Below are 9,464 nucleotides of genomic sequence, written 5' to 3' on the forward strand. Positions count from 1 at the left end.
TATATAGAATAAATAATGGTGGCATCATGAAGAAAAATTTGTCCCAGGAAAAATTAAGACCTCATATGGCTCTGGGAGCGGAGAAATAAAAACGTTATGGGGTTTAGAAGGAGGGGAGTCAAAAACGAAAATCAAAAAATGCCATCGGCGGGAAAGGGTTAACTTCAAATACTTCTGTCCCAAAGTCACTATGTACAGTTTCTCACATCACCGTATATATAGCGGCTCAAATACAAATTAACTTCAACACAAAAGTCTCACGGATTCTCTGAATTACAGCAAAGACAAGATACAAACTTACATTTCATATCCCATACCTTATACACACTACAAAAACCTTATACATGCCTGTATATACCCACTGCTACAATCACCGCAGACGAAGTCGCGGGTAACAGCTAGTATGAACATAAGTCATACAAAATCATGTTGAACTTTTTTCTAGATGTCCTGCTCTCTTGGCATGCAACCTACAGATTTTGATACAGATATAGCAAAGTTTAACTTGACATGTAAGGCTGAGACCCGATGTATGAAAAAAATGCAGGGTTTTTTATTGTAGTTTTTGCTGCTTTTAATTTTTTTAACCAAAGCCAGGAGTGGTTTGAGCAGAAGGTAGAAGTATAAGAACTACCTATATATTCCTCATTACTTTTGTAGCCATTCTAGGCTATTCGAGGCATAGGCTCAAAAAAACTAAACAAAATCTGCAACAAAAAAAACTGCGTTTCCGCAGTATGTGGCCTCAACTTAAAATTGTGTGAAAAAAGAGGAATGGAAAAAAAGTGCAACAAAGCTGTTTGGATTCTTCAGTGCTTTTGCCAATGCATTTTTCATTGTCCTTCCCCACCCCATTGAAAACTCAGTTTTTAAAGAGGATGTCCAGGATAAACTGAAAATTAACCCCTAAACTAAACTCCCTTCCCATACCTAACTTCTGATTTACTTCAATTTAAAAAAATGTAGAATTACCCATATCCACACTTTCTGATAATCCAGTGACATTCTGTTTCACCACTTCCGAAACGGAACCTCCCCATTACTCCCCTATCCTCAATAATACCAAGCCTTCCTGTGCCCGGAGAACGGTTCCTCCCCTCTTCCTGTCTTCTAGCAGAGGGTGGAATAGGATAGCTAGGGATACGGGGAAGGGTGGGAGGGACTAGTAATGGGCAGGATTGCTAGGCTAAAGAGGGAGGGTGGGAGGGGTTAAGCTAGTGAGACAGGGAGGGTTTTATGACAGAGTGAGAGAGGAGGAGAGGGGGCTGAGTGAGAGGGAACTACAAGGCTCAGAAGGAAGCTAACACCATGTAAACAAATGCAGAGGCTGCTAGCAGCTGCCAGAGACACTGAGGAATCACTCCAAACAGTACTAAAGGTATATGGGTGTACTTATTAACCCATCACTAGCACTATTAGACCTTTCTACAAAAAAATCCCATTTCTGCCCAGAAATCCCTTTTAGGCTAAGGCACTACGGGGCGTAAACGCAGTGCTAAAGCACTGCGGGAAGAACCGCAGCGTGAACGCATTGCGTTTCTTTCCGCAGTACTTTGAAGAGAAAGTTCTCAGAGTTTTCCTCCGTGGACTTTCTCTTACCATTATAATTACGGGAAAGCCGCTGGCAATTCCGTAGATATAATTGACATGCTGCGATTTCCAAAACCGCAATGGTTTCTTCTGCAAAGTGGGGATGGGTTTTGCATGAATCACAACACTTTGCAAGTACTGTATAACGCCGCAATTTTTCTTTCTGTAATTTGTAAATGAGATTGCACTAAATCTCACTGATTTTGCTGATACTGTAAACACTGCATTTTTGTAACGTGGTCTTAACAGAGATGGGCTGATGGCTTCATGAAGGGATTTATTTTTTTTTTTTTGGGGGGGGGGATTGTGTTCAACTTTTCCTATCAGTATGTCTTTGGAAAATGAGAAGAAATTTATGCAAACACAGGGAGAACATAATAACTCCTTGTAGATGTAGTTCCTGGCAGGATAGGAACCCAGGACTCCAGCACTGCAAGGCTGTAGTGCTAACCACTAAACTACCATGTTGCCCTGCTTAATGAAGGTTTTGTCAGGAAACAGACGAGAAGACTACCTGTCTTCTCTTCTCAGGTAAGACTCTATTCTTGGCATATTGTTGTGTATGTTTCCCATATAGAGTAGGAAAATCTCTCAACTAAATATATGGTCTATATGGGGATTCATCAATACTAGTGTTTAGTACGCCAGTCTTTATAATCCTTGCACCATTGTAGGCTACACCTTGCGCCATTGTAGGATACATCTCGCTCATCATCATATATCAGGGGCATCCTCTGACCTACACTGAAATTTGTGCCAGATAAACTAGCATCAATATTACAATATTATAAAAGCCACAATATTACAATGTGTGAACTTGCTTTATATACTGTTTTACCTTAACCTGTAACTGATTTCTTGAATGAGAGACTTCACCCATGTTATTACATATGATATCGAGTATGGTGCATGCAATTCCAAATGTATTACCAGTGTATATCATTGCAGGCTTCAGCTGAGTACCAATAGAGATTGTATTGAGAAAACTGTTCCCCATCAAAGAATCATTAAGATAAAAAAAACCCCTGAGATACAGTATAATTTCTGTCTTATTTAACAGTGTTTTATTCTTCTGTTCCACATATGTACCTGTAACCCGAGCAGCCGAGAAACATGTCACAAGGTGGTAAAATAAAGTATTGTATTAATGGAGCCTGGAATTTCTTTAGGGAGCACATCTGGAAATATACTCCAAAACATGTTTTACTTTTAAAAATGGAAAACAAAGCATATGTTTGTGTTCCCAGGCCGAAATCTCTGCTAATAACTTGCAACGCATATGGGTCAATATGCAAATACAATAGTTGTATTGTTTGTTGATTCTCACCATTGCTGTACCTTACACACCAGTATGACTGCCCTTTTTTTACACTTTGCACGGTCGCTTTTCAATGGTGTGAAAATGGTTAAACTATAATTATTTTTTAGCCATTTTACTCCCAAATGTCACAAGAATATGTTGAGGGATTTTTATGTCGGCGCTAACAAGGCACTTTGGGGTTAATTAATTAAACATGGAAAAGTCCTTTGGAACCGCTTTCTAGTCAATGTGGCACAGAAGTCATTTGGGCACTATACTGGCTTATATGGCTTAATTCTGTTCATGCCAGTAATACATATAAGACTCATGCACAATTTGTATGGTGCCGTAATATGACGCTCGTAGACATTTGCCTCTGTATCTCCATATGTCTACAATTCTAAACATAGCCATGTGAATCCAACAGAAAATAAATTATACCCTGTTCTATTGGCAGTCACGCTACAAAGATATTCTTCTTTAGAAGCATTGCTTTGAAAAGTGAATGGCCAAATTTTGGTATAATTTGCACAAATTAAAAAGTAAAATGTCAGCATTGTGCCAAACGTGTAGCTCTCACTCCAAAATAGAAAACACCAATGCTGCAAATCTAAAAAACAAACTTGCCATGTTACATCAGATTCAATAGGGCAGATTTATTAAGACTGGTGTTTCGTAGGCCCGACTGGCACAACGTACAACTGCGTTATGAAGAGGCTGTGGCCTCTAAATCAGGTACACGCCCATACACCAAAATGGAGATTTACGCTAGTTTGGAACTAGCCTAGATTTCCATTATAACTCTTACCAGAAAACTGGCGTGTGTTAAAATAAATATGCCGGGCTGAGGCATCCGGATTTTAGTTTACATATTTTATAGTTGGGGATAGCAGCAAGATTGAGACTTTGTGTAAATGAGGACAATATGGGTCGGTTGCATAGGAAATTGAGGAGCCAAAGATGTCTGTGCTTCAAACTTTACAGAGACAAGTCACAGCTGGAAGAAGTGGTCATGGTCTGGATCGGTGAGATGAGAAATATGAACGACCAGTCAGAGACGTCACCTGTAAGTCACTACATTGTTCTTGTACTGTATTTACCTACATGGTCTTTACAAACCTATGTAGAGCTGGTATATACCACTATAAGGTCATCGTATAATATTAAGATCGGCATACCATTGGGGCCCACTTAGATGTGTGTGCTGAACCCCTAGCTACACCTCTGGATAGTATGGCTCATTTGTTATGTTGTCTCATGTGTTAGAATGTACTTGCACTACATTGTATAATGTTATATACATGCTCTTGTCACTTTGAATGGTGCTGGTCATTGAGCGGTCAGTATTTTGGTAATTTCTGGAAGCTATGTCATATGATATTTCTTTAGAGACAAAATGTAATTGTGGAAGATGTTGTTTGGTTCTCCCCCATGGTGCGTCAGACACTTCCCCGGTCACCCAGGGTGGAAATGGCTCCCTATTAAAGGGGTTGTTCTCCCACTCTCAAAAGCACCAGCTTTGAATGAGGGACACTTAGCAAGAGTGAGAAATACTTGGAGGGTAACCACCTTGGAAGAGCTTTGCAATATTAAAGAGGAGAGTCTCTTCCTTGCCAGATAAACACCATCTGCTTCAGTGAACCAGACACCTCATTATACTTGTGGGTATGAGTACCGGTTCTCTCCAGTGATGGGCAATGCACCTCCCACAGAAAAGTGCTGTTTGGGGGCCACACGGTGGCTCAGTGGTTAGCACTGCAGCCTTGCAGTGCTGGGTCCTGATGTTCAAATCCCGCCAAGGGCAAAAAAAAAAAAAAAAACATCTGCAAGGAGTTTGTATGTTCTCCCATGTTTGCATGGACTTTCATCCCATATTCCAAAAAAGACATACTAATAGGGGGAAAAAATGTACATTGTGAGCTCTATGTGGGGCTCGCAAAAATAAAGAAAAGGAAAATGCTGTTTGTCACTGCCACCAGCGATCATGTACATTAGGCCTAGTTGTACCTGTCAACTGCAACCTGTCATCTGTCATCCATTGCCACTGATGTATTGTGTTCTTGTATACACATCATCTGCCTCAGTAAAGTGCAATGTCTGTATCCTTCATCACCATTAGATGACTACAGGGGTCAATGTCTTGGCAGCAGCTGGAAGGAAAAGGCCAGGCATAGTGGTGTGTTGCCTGCGGAGAAGAACAGTAGTGACCACAGAAGAGCAGCCATATTGCCATCGTCCTGATCTTGGCAATTGCTCATCTGAGGTTTGCTTACAATGGAACTGTATTTTATTGATCTTAAATTATCCAAGTGCATAGACATTATAGTTTAGCCTATATTGTGGCCTCATTGTGTTTATTATCCATTCGGTGGGTACATTAGGACACATTGTATGTGCTTGTGTTTCATACGCCTACCTTCTGCTCAATCCATTCCTGGCTTTGGCTGAAAAAACTCAGCAAAATCTGCAACAAAAAAAAACCGTGTTTACGCAACACCAAATGATTGTTCTTTGAACTGCATTTTTGGCCAAAAATGCCATCAATTTCACAGAATGCATGTAGAATAAAGTTATGTTTTTAAAAAAACACAAAGCCATGGACTTTCCACCATGTTTTTTTTTTACCAATATGTGAATGAATGTGCCCCATTGGATTAGTGCAGTGAGGGTAACATAATTTTCCATATTTTCAGGAAAGCTCCTCTGTAATACAAAATGCTAATAAAAAAAATTGAATGTAACTTAGGCCCGGTTCACATCTGCACATGGGTTTGTATTCAGGGAGTCCGCTTGGGAACCCCCAAATGGAAACCTAGTCTGCATAAAAAAGGGGTTACCTTAGGGAACATGCGGACCCAATAGACTATAAAGTGGGTCTGTATGGTTTCCGTACAAAAAATGCGGCGAGAAAAGTGCTAGTTGTAGCGCTTTTTCTCTCTGCATTTTTTATGTGATGAGGGGAACGGAATAACCTGAACGCAGATGTGAACCGGGCCTTATAACTATTATCATTCATTAAAGCTTCATTCCTAAAGAAAAAAGACTGGCGGCCAGCTGAGAATAACGGCACAGGAACAGAATTAGTTATGTGTTTAGATAACAAGCTTTATTACTAAACCTATAACCTGTGGATAGGAGATAAGCAGGAACAGACCTTGTAAATCCTCTGGAACAATAGACACTGGCAATTAAGGTTTTGGAAACAATGCCACAAAAGTAGTTAAAGGGGCTCTATCAGCAAAATCATACTGATAGAGCCCCACATATGCGTGAATAACCTTTAAAAAGGCTATTCAGGCACCGCTACAGTTATATTAAACTACCCCCCAGTTTTAAAATAATAACCTAAAACAGAATGTGATCTACTTACCCATCGTGCACGGTGGGCGGGCATTCAGGGTCTGCTGTCTTCTTCATCCACGCCTCCTCTTCCTGCGATGTCCTCGGTTCCCGTCTTCCTCCGGCGCTCGTGAACTGACATTGCTAAAAAAAAAAATGGCCTGGGTGCATGCGCAGTAGCCATAGTAGAAGCACCATGCTACTGTGCATGCGCCCAGGCCATTTTTTTTTAGCAATGTCAGTTCGCGAGCGCCAGAGGAAGACGGGACCCGAGGACATCGCAGGAAGAGGAGGCGTGGATGAAGAAGACGGCGGACCCTGAATGCCCGCCCACCGTGCACGATGGGTAAGTAGATCACATTCTGTTTTAGGGTATTATTTTAAAACTGGGGGGTAGTTTAATATAACTGTAGCGGTGCCTGAATAGCCTTTTTAAAGGCTATTCACGCATATGTGGGGCTCTATCAGCATGATTTTGCTGATAGAGCCCCTTTAAGCAGTAGCATGCTATCAGTATATGATGCATATATCCTAGGGAGTGATTTCACCTATTATTATTTTTTTTTAAGTGAGGGTCCATTCACACGGAGTAAACGTGCACTCATTTTGGCACAATACACATGTACACATGTAAAGAATACACGTGTAAAAGTAAGACATCCATTGACTTCAATGACATTTTTTTACACGTGTAAAAAAAAAAAGATGTAAAAAAACACGCGTGTAAAAAATGTCATTGAAGTCAATGGGAGTCTTATTTTTACATGTGTATTCTTTATACATGTATTGTGCCAAAATGGGTGTGCTTTTACTCTGTGTGAATGGATCCTAATAATCATGCAAAGAAGCCATGTAGCAATCAGGATAAATGTGGTTTTTATAGGATCATTTATTAACCTAGGGCACAACACCAGCAAGTGTGGTCTCTGGAGTGATGAATTATGCTTCTTATCTGTCAGCCTGTTGGACAAATCCCGGTTTGACAAATGCCAGAACATGAACTGCCTGACTGCACAATACCTACTGTAAAGTTTGGTGGAGAGTAATAATGCTATGGGGCTGATTTTACAGGGAGTCTATCACTTCCCCAAACCATTTAAACTGCCCCTACAGTTATATAGATCCCATAATACTGATATATGTAATACCTTTTCAGTGATTGAGATTGCTGTGGAAGATGAAAAAATTAACTTTTATCCATGTATGTAAATCACGCACATGGAGCACAGGGGGGTGTTCCCTTTAGGTCTCTGAGGATCACTGTAGCTGATGAATCCACAACTATTTTCATGTTTGTGCTGTACCTGTGCAATGAGAGCTGATCTGACATCACCACCCCTCAGCAAGATCCTGCACATGCGCAGAGCACTATTTCAGCCTCCCTTGGGTAAATCTTCATAGAATGTAAGCTCTTGCAAGCAGGGTCCTCACTCCTATTGTTTGAGATGTTTATTTCTTTGGCACACTGTAATGTCAAATATCGTCTGTTCTCTGATTTGCAAAGTGCTGTGGAATATGTTGGAGCTCTATAAATAAAGTTATTATTATTATTATTATTATTATTTGCCTCCTGGGACCGGAAGAGAATAGGATTCATGGGGAGGACTGTAATAGTGTTCAGGTCAATGTACATCCAAGGGGGCATCCAATGGTCTGTTCCATTCCGATGAACATAGAGTAGGTTCTATCTTGCTCCATATGTGGGGAAGGTAGCTCGGTAGCAGCAGTGGTGCAGACCCAACACATGACACAGGGACACAAAATATGCAGGAAACAGGTTTATTTAGAAAGAAAAAAACAAGAAAATTAATAAACCTTGACTTTAGGCACAAAATTAGCAAAATAAAATACAGCCTTAACTTCAGGTCAAAAAATAAATAAAAAAAAATCCTGCTCATCTGAGCAACTAATTAACCGGTAAAAATAGACTAACTATACATTTAACTTACTAACAGGCACATGAACGAACCACTAAGCACAATACCATCTCACCAGACTTGGAGAAACAGGACAGACCCAGACGCCTCCTCTCATTCCCTGGATCTGCACTGAAATGCAGGTTCTGTAGGCTTTTTATGGCCCTGTAATGAGCCCAGGACTCACACCTGGGGCTGAGGCCTATTCCAGACCCACTCTTCACCACATATAGGTCAGAAACTGGGGCTCCTCCTCTTCCTGGTGCCCTTAGTGGCTGCCTCGATACAGGGCTCCAAGCTGGGAGCAACCTTTATCTTTCCTTTTTCACTCTCTTTCTCTGTATCTTCAAAAATCCTGTAACCAAGCAAACTAGCACTATGAATTAGGAACTATAAATCGAATGGAAGACCCTGTGGAGTTTTTTGTTCCTTTTGTTTCTATTGTAAAGCAAGGATTCAAGACCTGGTTCATCTGGTTTCCTGTGTGTACACATGTGCCTGTTACCATCCCCCCAGAGCTAGGACAGCATGGACACCATGCGGCATGGAGGAGAAACCTACATGGAAATGCGGACTTCTTCGTTCAAGGAGATGATTTCTGGAGTCTATTGCTGATGTGTGAAGATGCCTACAGTTGACTGGTATTTCTTTCTATTACTGTGGACACGTGGGACTCTGCTACAGCCTGGAAACCTACCATCACCCACCTACCCCAGGAGTTATGGAAGCTTGGCAAGAGAACAGCACCATGTATACCTGGATGGCTTCAGACCTCTTTGGGGAAGTAGAACACAGTGGTAAGAAGGAAGGAGGAGGAGGAGGGCTTGTGATGAAGGACATTTGGGGCATTTTTTTGTGGTTAATGGACAATAGCGCTGATGCAAGATACCGAACTATCAGCTGTGAGCAGGAGATCTCACTATGTACCAAAGAACTACCACATGTTATCATGATAGCTGCATATGTCCCCCACCTCTGCAAAAATGTTTTTCTGCTTGTTATATCTACATGCTGTGACCCCCTTCCTCGTGTCTGTGTTTCTTTCGTTTTAGTTGCTCTGATTCCAATGGATTTCACTATCTGCCATGAGCTTTTATGTGTTTCTCTCTTGTTATATACTGTACCATCTATGAAACTGTATCACTGAAATTTCCCCATTGTGGGACTATTAAAGGAATATCTTATCTTATCTCTTAATATACTGGGACTCCAGCACTTTGCCTGTCACCTTCTCACACATGTCATTAGAACAGAAGCCCACAAAGAGGTAAGTACTTCACAGAATGCACACTGATGACACTCGGATCTCAACCAAGTGT

Source organism: Leptodactylus fuscus, chromosome 7 (assembly GCF_031893055.1).
Source record: "Leptodactylus fuscus isolate aLepFus1 chromosome 7, aLepFus1.hap2, whole genome shotgun sequence".
NCBI lineage: Eukaryota > Metazoa > Chordata > Amphibia > Anura > Leptodactylidae > Leptodactylus > Leptodactylus fuscus.